Below are 12,542 nucleotides of genomic sequence, written 5' to 3'. Positions count from 1 at the left end.
AAACAAGATGGAAGAAAAAGGGAAAACCAGCATGGATGATAACCTAGTAATAGTTCCTCATAAGGTAATCTTCTTTAAAGTGATAGGACATAAATTAAAGAAGAAGAAGAAAGAGATTTTAATGATAAGAGCAGTAGATCCAAAGATATCAAGAAAAAGTGTTTAAATTTTTTTCATACTCCTATCATTTGGAGAAAAATCCTTTGATGATATAGATTTTGAATTATCTTCCCTAGAGGAGAAAGAATGATTTGGACAAAAAGTAGTTAACATTCTGATAGAAATAGAAACAATAATAAGAAAATGCTCATCTATTAGCCATGAGGAAATAGAGCAACTTCAGGTTGATACATCTCATAATTGTGAATCATCTCAAAGAACTTTTGTAAATGTGCATGTATAAGCAACTCAAAGGTGTAGTTTCACCAGAATTGATCTTACTAATTGTAAACAAAAAATCAGACTTCTACCATAAATCTATAAATATTATATTTTTTCAAAAAAGTTTATAAATTAAAATATTAATTGAAATAATTTACAAAAAATTAGAAATTAAGTTGTTTTAAAACATTTCAATTTGAATTTGAAGATAAACATCAAAACTGTGTTAAAAAACTATATGAAAAACGTGATTAATTTTCACAATATACAAATACACCAATTGTAGATTTTTAATATGCCTAGATATTGATCACTTAAACTATGTTAGGAAATTATGTGGAAATAAAAATTCCAATGTGCAAGTACACATTTGTAAACTATTAATGATTCAAAAATTGTAACTAAATGGTATTAGATGACTTTAAATTGAAATATTTTTATAGAATAATGAATATTTTAGTATAAAAAATTTAAATAAAATGTTAGAAGAAATTTTATAAATAGTGAAGCAACAGATTTAGAAATAACTCAGAAGAAGATTTATAAAAAAAGTCTCATTGAAAGAACTGGAAAAATTTAAACCAAAACTAATAAAATTGGAACAAAAGTTTGAAATTTAGAATTACATTTCATTCCTTAAAAAGTGGTCATATAAGACATGTCATAATTTTAAAATAAAATATTAATTAATTAATTGAGTAGTAGTCAGAACAATAGTATTGTCTTATGCCAAGTATTTTTTTTTTTTCTATTAGATATAAGAGTTTCAGAAAATACAAAGAAACCAAAGTATCACCACAAAAATCAACAAGGAGGCCAAGCCTCAAAAAAGAAGAATAGACTTAGTTGTACCACATAAAAAAAAGAGGAGAAGGACTAACTAACTAAGAACATCATAGTAATTGACCACCCAAGCAGTCCAACCAAAGGGACCCTCCATCCAAATGACATTTTTATGTTCTTGAATCTGCATCAGCCTAAATAAATCTTCTTTTCTAGCATTCACTTTCCTACTGATTTCTCTATTTAGCCCAATGCAAGTATGCTCAAAAGCTTGCAGATCATCCAGGATTCTACACCATTGTTATCCATGCTTCAACTCGTAGCAAAAAAAAGTAACATGCTCATCATGAAGGAACCTTCTCATCTTGTCCCGCTCGATCAGCATAGTAGCCTGCACTTGCAAAGAAATTTTAAAATAAGTGAGTTTTTGAAAAAATTCAGTAAGATCCCTTGGCTTACCTTGGTACCTTTCCTCGTTCTTGCACTTCCAGATCTACCAAAGAATGTTAGATGACAATATATTCCAAAAGAAATTGGTATCTTTAGGAAGACCATTAATATGACCAGTGATAATATCAAGAATATTAACATCAATAGGATAAACAATGCCAAATATTCTCCATATTTCTTTAGCAAAAGTACAATCTAAAAGAATATGTCTACTAGTTTCAAGAACTCTACATAAATTACAAAAATCAGAATTAGAAAAATCTCTCTTAATGGGCAACTTGTCCAACATGACTAACCATCTAAAGCATCTAATTTTAGGCTCAACAAAATTCTTCCACAAGATATCAAAGTATTTTTTCCAAACATCAGCATCATAAGAAGAGTACCAAACAACATTGACATGATCAATAATATCAGTATTCCAATCAAGGATTCTGTATATATTCTTGGCCTTAAGCAGATTCGTGACAACTCCACCAGGCCATTTACAATTAAGGTGCCTTTTAGAATCAACATGGCATATAGTGGGAATACCATTAATAGCTTGCACAATCATGTTATAAGTTCTTTTATGGGAATCAGGGATATCATATTTATTCTTAAGCTCATCCCAATGAGTGATTTGATTCTGCTCAAAGAGATCTATGAACTATTTAATACCTTTCTTAGCCCACAATCTGGCAGAACACCCTTATTAATATATATAAGACCCTTTCATAAATAAATCCATCTTATAGAAATTTTGTAAATGAATTAGCTTAGTTTTTTATTCATATAAATAATTCAGTTTATTTTTTCTTCTTGTTTTTAATTGTGTCGTTTTATTCATATCTAATAATTGAATTATAGCTAATTTTTATTTCTTTAAAAATTTATGAAGCCATTGTAAGAGTAAAGAAGGATACAACTAGTAATATTTTAATCTTTCTTATTTCATTTTCAAAGGTAAAGAACCAACAAGGAATTGGAAAAGGGGAATGAAAGTAAAGAAGATTCGTTATAGAGTCATTGTCAGAAACACAAGAGGGTACAACTTCTAGTAATATTTTAATATTTCTTATTTCAAAGGAGAATGAAAGTAAAGAAGATTCTTATAAATACAAAAATGGCTGGATGGCTTACCTGGATACCTCCGCTACCAAAGTTGACGTAGCCAAGAAGAAGGGTGAGTGTGACAAATGCTAAGGATGACATGAAAGTCGATCCAATGAAGTCAATCTCATTGGAGATGCCTTCACTTGGACACAGGGAGAAGAAAGCTGAGACAGAGTTCTTTGTGTACTTGGAACCAACTATGTAAAACTCAAAAGTCATTTGACCGAGTATCGTAATGACCAAAGCGGTCATCTTGCCCCAAAACTCTTGGGAATCTCTGGCAGCCATACTCGGCACCAGATATGCCATCACCACACACAGCATAACTCAGCCACTATGGATCATCCACAGTTCACTCTATTTAAGCTAACCATTCATATCCCATGAATGCTTCGTCAATGCACTCCTATCACTCAGTAAGTTGAGCAGCTAGATGATCAAAGCACTCAGCACAAGAAAATGGGAAGGAACCTAATGTGCCTTTCTCCTGCACGCTCTCCTGCACACAATAAAATTCTAAGGAGTTGGTTGTTGAGTTGGGTAGAGGTATGGGCACCAGTGATCACATTGAACCTATTATAGTGGAGGATGGTATCCATAAGAGTGAAGCCACAATGTTTTATTTGCATGAGGGTGGCTTATTACAATTTATGGAATGGATGAAAAATCATGATGAGAACATTTTGATACAATTCTTCAACTCATGGAATGACTAGAAAAGTGAACATGAATGGAATTTGTTTTTAAATCATGGAAGAGGTTATTGCTAAGGTTAGAGGGTTTTCCTTGGGAGGAAAGAATTCACATAAGAAACCCAAAGTGAATGATGAAACCAGTGTACATAAGTTATTCAAATTTAATGAGGAACATTTTCAAGGCATGGTAGGTTTTTTGGGTAAGATCTTCGTAAGCCATGGGATGTTATCTTCTATGCCATAATGAGATAGATTACCCTCAAGGATTGATTTCAGGCACTTTATTACTACCATTTCATTTCCTCATTCTCAACCATTTTAGAATCTTGGATCAGCTTTAGACCCTAGCTGTACTCCACATATTTCTTTAGACCCTGGCCCTAACCCCAACCACAAAATAACCAAGAAAACCTCAAACCTTGAGGTTAAAATCAGCCTCATTGATTCAAATATGGACACAACAAAGAGAAATAAGAGTGTTTGAAGGACTAGAAAACATCTCCAATTGAAAAAATTCAAGTCTCCCCCACCAAAAAAAAAAAAAAAAGGAATTTAGCTCTGAGTCTATCAAGAGTGAATAAAACACACCAAGAGGAAGAAACCCCACTAGGACATTGGTAAGAAGCCTATCTCTAGTCCTCCTAATCTCTCTCACATCTTTGATACTCTTGAAGCTATTCCATCCTTGGCTAGAAGTAGAGGTAAAAAAGGAAAGGATAGCCATGGCCCCATGAAAGCTATGGTCCTCAAAGATGGGGGAAAAAAGGGAAGCATAGCCATGGCCAGAGCCAAACAGAGGCTCAACTCATAGGCTAGAGCAGTCGATGAAGGATATGGCAAACAATCACATTGGCATGTACCAAAAATTTGACATACTAGCAGAATTTTTCACAAAAGTTATGCATTCGTCTACCACTGCCCTTTGTTTCTTATTAGTGAATAATGATGTGAAGGACTTGGGCAGGGAGAGTGAGACTACATGCTCCATTTATGGGTTTCTAGTAGCGGATAGGCTGAAGACGCTCTTGGATAAACCTGTCAAGGAGGAGAGGGTGAATGTGAATAGGGATGATACTAACAAGAAGAAGAATGAGGAACCAGAAAAGAATGAGAGTGTGGTGTTTTTTCCTTTTTCACTTTTATGTTATCTATCTCTTTGAACTTGATTCCCTATGGGGTTTTATTTTATATGTATGTGTCAAAGTCTTGGACGGATAGCAACAACATGTTTCTTTGTGACTAGAATGTTATTCCATTTTATTTACTTATTCGTAATACGAATGATGGTTTTGATAGTTATATTCCAAACCTTTTTTTTTTTTGAAGTATAAAACTAGTACTGGTTTTATGATTATGAGGTAACCTCCGACTGATCCTTTTTCCCTTTTGTATTTTGGGGTCAACCCCCCTTCCTTTTGGCTTCTATTTAATAATTCAAAATTATCCTTTAATGCATGTGGGAATACATCAACATGAAATGGATTCCAAAAGCTTTATAACTAGTACTAAATTAACCAAATGCTGGAAGAAGAGGAAATAAAGTTCTCTACACTTAATCTCGAGGGAATCACTATTGAATGGTGGCACCATAAAATGGTCACTCTTGTTCATGATTGAGTCACTACATATTCCAACTTCATTGAGCGACCTACATACCACTTTGATGGAAAATATTTATAACTCCACTTTAAAGACTTAACACAACTAAAGAAAATCAAATTAGTGGACAAATACATCATAGAATTTCTTAAACTATCAGTGTTAGTGAAATAAATTTTAAAATGAAGACATGGTGTGTTATTCATTGATTGATTAAACAAAAACTTAAAGGGTTGAGTGAATGGTTTTCACCCCAACGCATTCATGGAAGAACTAGAGAATGTGCATCACATTCAAACATTCTTTACATTTTCCAAGAGTTATTCATGTGCAAAGTAATACATTACACTAAAGGAGATAGAAAATATGTCACATCAAACGAAACAATCAATGAAAGAAGCCAAAAGGTAAGAGCCTAGGCGCAGGAATATTTGTTTTAACTATAAGGAATCATGAGAACAAAGGCACCAATGTTTTGACAAGGGAAAATTATATTGATTTGAGGTGGTGTCTAAGAATGAAGGGGAGCACAATGAACTTGAACCCAATCAAGATGACCAAAAAGAATCTATTCCAATTAACATAAACTATACAAAGAGGATTACGACATTGGTACTATGAGGAGGCACAATCACCCTTTTTGGAACTCTAGGGTGTCTAAATTTTTAGGTATGGGGTACTCTCAAGGGACAACAAGTAATATTCATGTTAGATTAGTGGGGCCTCACTTGATGTTATTGACTCATTACTTGTAAAATAAGGTTTGTCTATGGACAAAATTGAAAGACTCCAAGTCAAGATGATAGGATGAAACCTCTTATCATGTACCCATTTGGTTCCACTACTCAAAATTACCATAGGGAAACATAGAGTAACATACAACTTTTGTGTAGTACATCTAGATGACATAGACGTCATACTAGGAATTGATTACATTGAAAATTTTCATGAGTAGAAATAGATCCTCAAATGAATGGATTTTTCATTCAAAGTGGATGAAAAAAGTAGTTTTGAGGGGATTATCAAATGGAGGATCAAAGGATATCTTAGTGCAATTGATGAAAGCCATTTTTATGACATGATGATGCTTTCTGAGAATCACATTACTTTATCTCAATGGAACTGATAAAGGGGCACCATACTTAGTATTAGGATGAGGAGCTTCAAGTTGTGTTGGATAAGCATAGACTTATTTGTACCATATCCCATATGGCATACTTCCACACAAGGGTTTTGATAACTAAACCAAGTTGGTTGAAGGATCTAAGCCATTCAGCAATACAGACTACTACCATTCTAAAAGGAAAATGGGTGACATAGAAAATATAATCTAAGAACTTGTAAAGGAAGAGTAGATTTGGCCTAGTTCATTCCCCTTTGCATCATCAATAGTGTTCTTTAAGGATAAGGATAGAACCATCTAGATGCATATGGACTATCATGTATTGAACAAGAAAAATATTAAAAATAAGTACCCTATCCCTAGGAATGATGAATTGTTAGATGAGCTCTATGGTGGAGTTTATTTTTCCAAAACATAAAAATCCTTATTGGATTCCATTAGATTCAAATGAGAGAAATATATCTAGAAAATACTACCTTTTATTTTGACTATGGCCATCAAGAGTTCTTGGTTATGCCATTTGAGCTTACCAATCCTCCAATCACTTTGTGGTCATGCATGAACCATATCTTCAAAGATAAATTGTGTATGTTCCTATTGGTATTTTTTGGTGATATATTTATTTATATTAAGACATGGGAAGATAATTTGATGCATTTGGATGGAGTACATGGGATCAATGAGTCAAAACCATTATTTTCCAAAAGATCAAAATATGAATTTGGAATGACAAATATATTATATCTAGGACACAAAATAAATGCTTGAGGGGCTCAAGTACATTAAGTAAAGATTCAATCCATATTACATTGACCTCCACCCAAGACTCTCTCATATCTCCATCAATTATTTCAAAAATGTAGTTATTATACAAGATTTATGAAGGGATTATCATAGTCGAATAAACTATTGAAAAATATGACAAAAAGAAGGATTTCTCCTTTGTGATAAAAGCAATAGATCATGTTCAAGAAATTTAAGAAATTCATGAGTTCATTTCATTTTTGGGCACTACTTGACTACATCCAACCTTTCATTTTGGAGTGTGAGGCTTTGGGAGAAAGAATAGGGGCAATGTTGATGCAGGATAATCACCCTATTGCATTTTAGAGTTAAAAGGTCTCTAGAGAAATGTGAATATACTCAATCTATCATAAAGAGATGTTTTCCATCATGCACACATTGAAAATTTTTCATTAATATCTCATCAGAGTAAAATTCATCATAGGGAAAAATCACCATAGCTTTAGATACTCTTAAGAGTTGAGAGAGTTGAATCTATGAAGACAGAATTGTGTGAGAAAATTCCAATCATTTTACTTTACCATTTAGTGTATGAAGGGAAAACATAGTGGAGTGATTGGTCCTCTTTAAAGAAGGCCATTGATATTCTATTTGTCTTATATTTTAATAGTTTGGAATCAACATAATTTGGTTGAATACTTCAAGAAAACACCTGCATATCTATTAAAGGATGACCATGTGCAAGACAATAGGCATAAGGTTGTAGACAACATAATCTACTATAAAAAATGGATCTATTTGGTCCCCAAGTTTATGATGAAGGAGTAATTTTGAGGAGATACATGACTTGCCTTTAGTATGATACATAGGATACTTGAAGACCCATAGGAAAATTTGAGAATGGTTTGCATGCAAGGGCCTCAAGAATGATGTCTTATAGCATTTATAGGAATGTTCTACCTGTATGTGTGAATATGTGGCCTATGCTAACACATACACTTCAACATGGTCTTTGTATGCGGATTTATCTCAAAATGAACATTGGATTGTTCATCCAAAATTTTCCCTGCAAAGTGACCTGTTGCCTTCTATCTAAAGGGGATTTCTTATCAGATATCCTCAGATTTGAGGTGTTTAAGCAACCAGACCCTCTAAGAACGAAGGTTTTAAGAATGAAATTAAGCTAAGAATGAGTATGCAGATTAATCTAGAATGAAAGATGCAATGTAATCTAAGAAATAAAAGACATTAAGCTAAAAATGAATTTAAACTAAGAATGCAAGATATATGTAAAAAAGTATGAGCAAATGTGACTATGAATTCCAGTAGAAATTTGTTGCAAATTCTCCAAATTCATCCTCTTTTTCAAAGTGAAGAGATGAGGGTCTCTTAAATAGACTTTTCTGAGATCCATCAACAGTTGAGATCGATTTCAATCAATGGTCAGGATTAAAGGTGAAGTTCAGTCATAATGGAAGATTCCCAAATTAAAGGGAGTTAACTGATTTAATTTGAGTAAAATAAGGAGTTAACTGATTCGATTTGAGTAGAATAAGGAGTTAACTGATTTAACTTATTTTTTATCAATAGTGAACTGGAAATTTCCTTTTTTGAACTGAAGAGAGATTTTGGTGAGATATTTAATTTAATAAAATGAGATATGCTCTCATAATTACCTTTTCTATTTAATTAAATAATCTTTTAATTAATTAGAGACACTTTTCTTATTTAATTAAACAACTTCATTTAATTAATTAGGAATGGCTTCCCATTTAATTAAATAACTTTGTTTAATTAATTAGAAGTAAGTTCTCCATTGAATTAAATAATTTCATTTAATTAATTAAAATAGGAAAATTTATTAAATTAAATAAATTTAATTCCACAGTACATTAGCCTTAGGATATAATATAATTTAATTAAATTATAAATACTTAATAAATAAATTACAATTAAATCAAGTAGATTTAATGTGACTAATATGAGTACGTACTATAGGAATTAAATAAGAAATATGATGAATGCAGATTAGGATTTTTTGCATCTGACAATTAAGTCAAGTAGCAAATAGCAGAATGAGAATTGTCTTATTGAATAAGACTTAGAAATTATCAGAAATAGACCAGAATTGGTATAATGACAATGAGCCAATTTTGGGGTATTACATTTTGCCCCTCTTTGAATGAATGTGCGAGCAGGACGTTTAATTCAAAGATAATCAGAAAGCATGATGCGAACATGAGATTGGTTTTGAAGTTGATGATACAAAGACCAATTGATAAGCTTTTAAGGACTATCTCTAGAATAGAGCTTAATCCCAAGGAATCCAAGTAGAGCACTTAGATACCTAAGATTGGTAGCATTTAAAAGACTATCTCTAGAATAGAGCATAATCTTTAAGGATCCAAACAGAATGTCTAGATACCTGAAATTGATAAGCATTTAAAAGGTTTCTTCAAAACAGAGTTTAACCTTTAAGGATCTAGATAGAACACCTAGATACCCCAAAGTAATAGAATTTAGAAGACTATCTCTAGAACAGAGCGTAATCTTCAAGGATCTAGATAGAACACCTAGATACTTGAGATTGATAAGCATTTAAAAGGTTTCTTCAGAATGAACCATAATCTTTAAGGATCTAGACAGAACGTCTAGATACCTAAAATTGATAAGCATTTAAAAGGTTTCTTCAAAACAAAGTTTAACCTTTAAGGATCCAGATAGAACACCTGGATACCTAAGAGTGATAAAGCATTTACAAGACTATCTCTAGAACATAGCTTAATCTTCAAGGATCCATATAGAACAACTAGATACCCAAGAGTAATAGCATTTCGGAGACTATGTCCAGAATAGAGCATAATCTTCAAGGATCTAGATAGAACACCTAGATACCTATGATTGATAAAAGATAAAAAGGTCCAATCATGAGTCATAGAATCATCCCCAGAACAAGGCTTGATCCTCAGGAGTTAGGGTTTAGATTGTCCCAATACCTGTCCATCGAACTCTGAGAAGAGTTGTTATAAGATTGATCAGTTGATGAAAAGATAGGATAGATAGCAAAGATGCCAGATAGAAAGGAACAAGATGCCCCGAGTGATTAGATGCCCCACGTGATAGATGGAAAAGATGCCAGATAAAAGGGAACAAGATGCCCATTGCATTAAGTATTCAATGATGTAATCATCCTGCCCCCTCGAGATTGAAACCGAAAGATGACACACCAAAAATATGATTTGAAGCAGTATATCATGAGATATAGAAGAAATCTAAGATTCAGCAGAATCTAGAAGAGATTAGAACGATCTAAAGATTGGGTTGATTTGAAATGATTGTGAAGTTGCAAAGACCAAGTTTGACCAAAAGTTGACCAGATTCAGCCATAGTTGACTTGAGTTGACTATTTTCAAAAAGATTTTAGAAAATATGGAGAATGTAAAGTTGAAAGGATTCCAAGAATCACAAAGTATCAGAAGGATTTGGGCTGCACAAGTGTTCAATCACGTCAGTTCCTAAAATTTAGAAATGCATTTTTGAGGCTCTTAGGTGTGTCAGATTTTGAATTTGATCCCGTAAATGGGTTCAGAGCAACTAATGTCCAAAACAGTGATTAATCAATTATTTGTGCAATCGTGAAGAACATGATGCTTTGAAGAGATCTGCAGTCCCTCATTAGAGAAGGTGAAAGTAGATTTGCAATTGAATCACATGCTTATGCAAGTGAAGTATGTAATGCAAGACTATATTAAATGCAACCCTAGGTCTAGCTACCAAGCCTCGATATTTAATCATCACCAGATATAGAACAAAACTCGTAGGTCATACAGTTGCCACTGGCATTGCAATCATGGAAATATGAATATAACATACATTATTGGTCTGTCGAGATTAAATGTAAGCATTCGAGGCACAAAAAGCCAGAATGACCAGAACATTTGTTCCTTTTAATGTAGTAAGTTAACATAAGCATCAAAGCATAAATGCTAGGATGACCAGAATGTTACTTGTATGATAGGCACACCAAACACACGGGAGATCCCTCTTATGCTAAGCATTCAGTATTCATTATGTCCACAATGACCCTTGCATTGGTAACCTAAGACAGAAGTGTGCTAGATATACTCGCAGTGACCCATACGTTCACTTAGTAGGACGAGTATCAGTATGTACTATAGCATAAAGATTTCACTCCAACAAATAAGGAGAAGAACCAACGTTATTGGTGTATTCATATAAAAGGAGTCGAGGTACACATGGCCATCTAATACAAGATGGAGGCTCTTATAGTGGACACCCCTCTTATAGGAGTAGATCAACTTATTGGAACTAAACCACAAACAAAAAGCAAAGAAAAAGATCATGCCCCCAGTCATTACTTCTCTAGTCAAAGATGACATCAACGAGGTGCTCGAGGAGATATGATAAAGCAAAACAAAGAAAACAAAGAAAATGCTCAGCATATCCAAACAAGTATATCAGTTTTGAGTTCAATGTTTTGGGATTGATGTCAAGTGTCAATGTCCATAATACATTCGAAAGAAATCTCTTTAGTAGGGTGACAATATTAGGCAGACGCAGTCAAAACGACTAGTGACTGAGGTCAAAGGGGAATCTTCACGATGAAGACCCTAAGAAGGACTTAGTGAAAGTAGATAGACACAGCTAGGATGACTGATGATTGGTGCAAGAGGGATCTTCCATCAAAGAATTTGGAGACATGAACTTAGCAACAGTAGGCAGACATAGCTGAAACAACTGGTGACTATTGTGAAAGAGATTCTATGAGGAGAATCTTGAAGAGAGTGACACTAGCGAGAGTAGGCAGACATAGTGAGGACCACTGGTGATTGTTGCGAAGGAGATTATATGAGGATAATCTCAAAAATAGTGACACTAAGGGGGGAATTCCCCCAAGCTATGACAAGACTCAATCCATGGATACATGAGCAGGAAAAGCAGGAATGCAAAAACATGAAAGGGACTATACAGAAAGCCAGAAGATGCACTGCAAGATGGAGTGTTGGGAACAAGAAGTACCTATTTACCAGGTTTTCACCTTCTTGGCAAGACTCTTTTTTTTTTGCTACCATGATGCTTGTTTCCAAGTTTTCACCAATGGCACTTTTCTTGTTTTTCAATTTTTTTGTATTTTTCTCTTTTTGATTTTTTTGTATTTTTGAGATTTTTCAATTTTTTTTTGGTGTTCCCGAGGCACCTATTGCTAGGTTTTCACTAGGGTAAAATTTTTTTTTTTTTTTTATTTTCAAATTTTTAGGGATTTTTTTTAGAGATTACTAGCTCTCAAGAAGGATCACCTTGATGTTGTTTCAGTGTCTAGCAAGGTGTAGGACAAGATGTAGTAGCAAGCGAGTGGATAAGTAGAGATGGATAGGCAAGGAGTATGAAGCAATGAATGTTACCCTCAAGGAAAGTCTTAACAAGGTTACCCAAGCTAGGGAAAAGGATATAACAATATGAGCTCATGGTGTAATGAAGGGTGTCACGTAAGTAATCCAAGAAAGTGACCAGGTCAAGAGATTGCCAAGAACTGAGTTTTCTTTTTTCTTTCATTGATCAAGACCAAAGGATTAACTGAATAGGCTAGAAAATTTTGTTATGGAGGTTATGAGTGAATGCCTTCAGGAAAGAGGACATCTGAAGGATAAGAA

This window comes from Cupressus sempervirens, chromosome 8, assembly GCF_028749045.1.
Source record: "Cupressus sempervirens isolate cs-2001-9-10 chromosome 8, ASM2874904v1, whole genome shotgun sequence".
NCBI classification, from domain to species: Eukaryota; Viridiplantae; Streptophyta; class Pinopsida; order Cupressales; family Cupressaceae; genus Cupressus; species Cupressus sempervirens.
The sequence above is the reverse complement of the archived record's forward strand: the minus strand, read 5'-3'. Positions refer to the sequence as shown.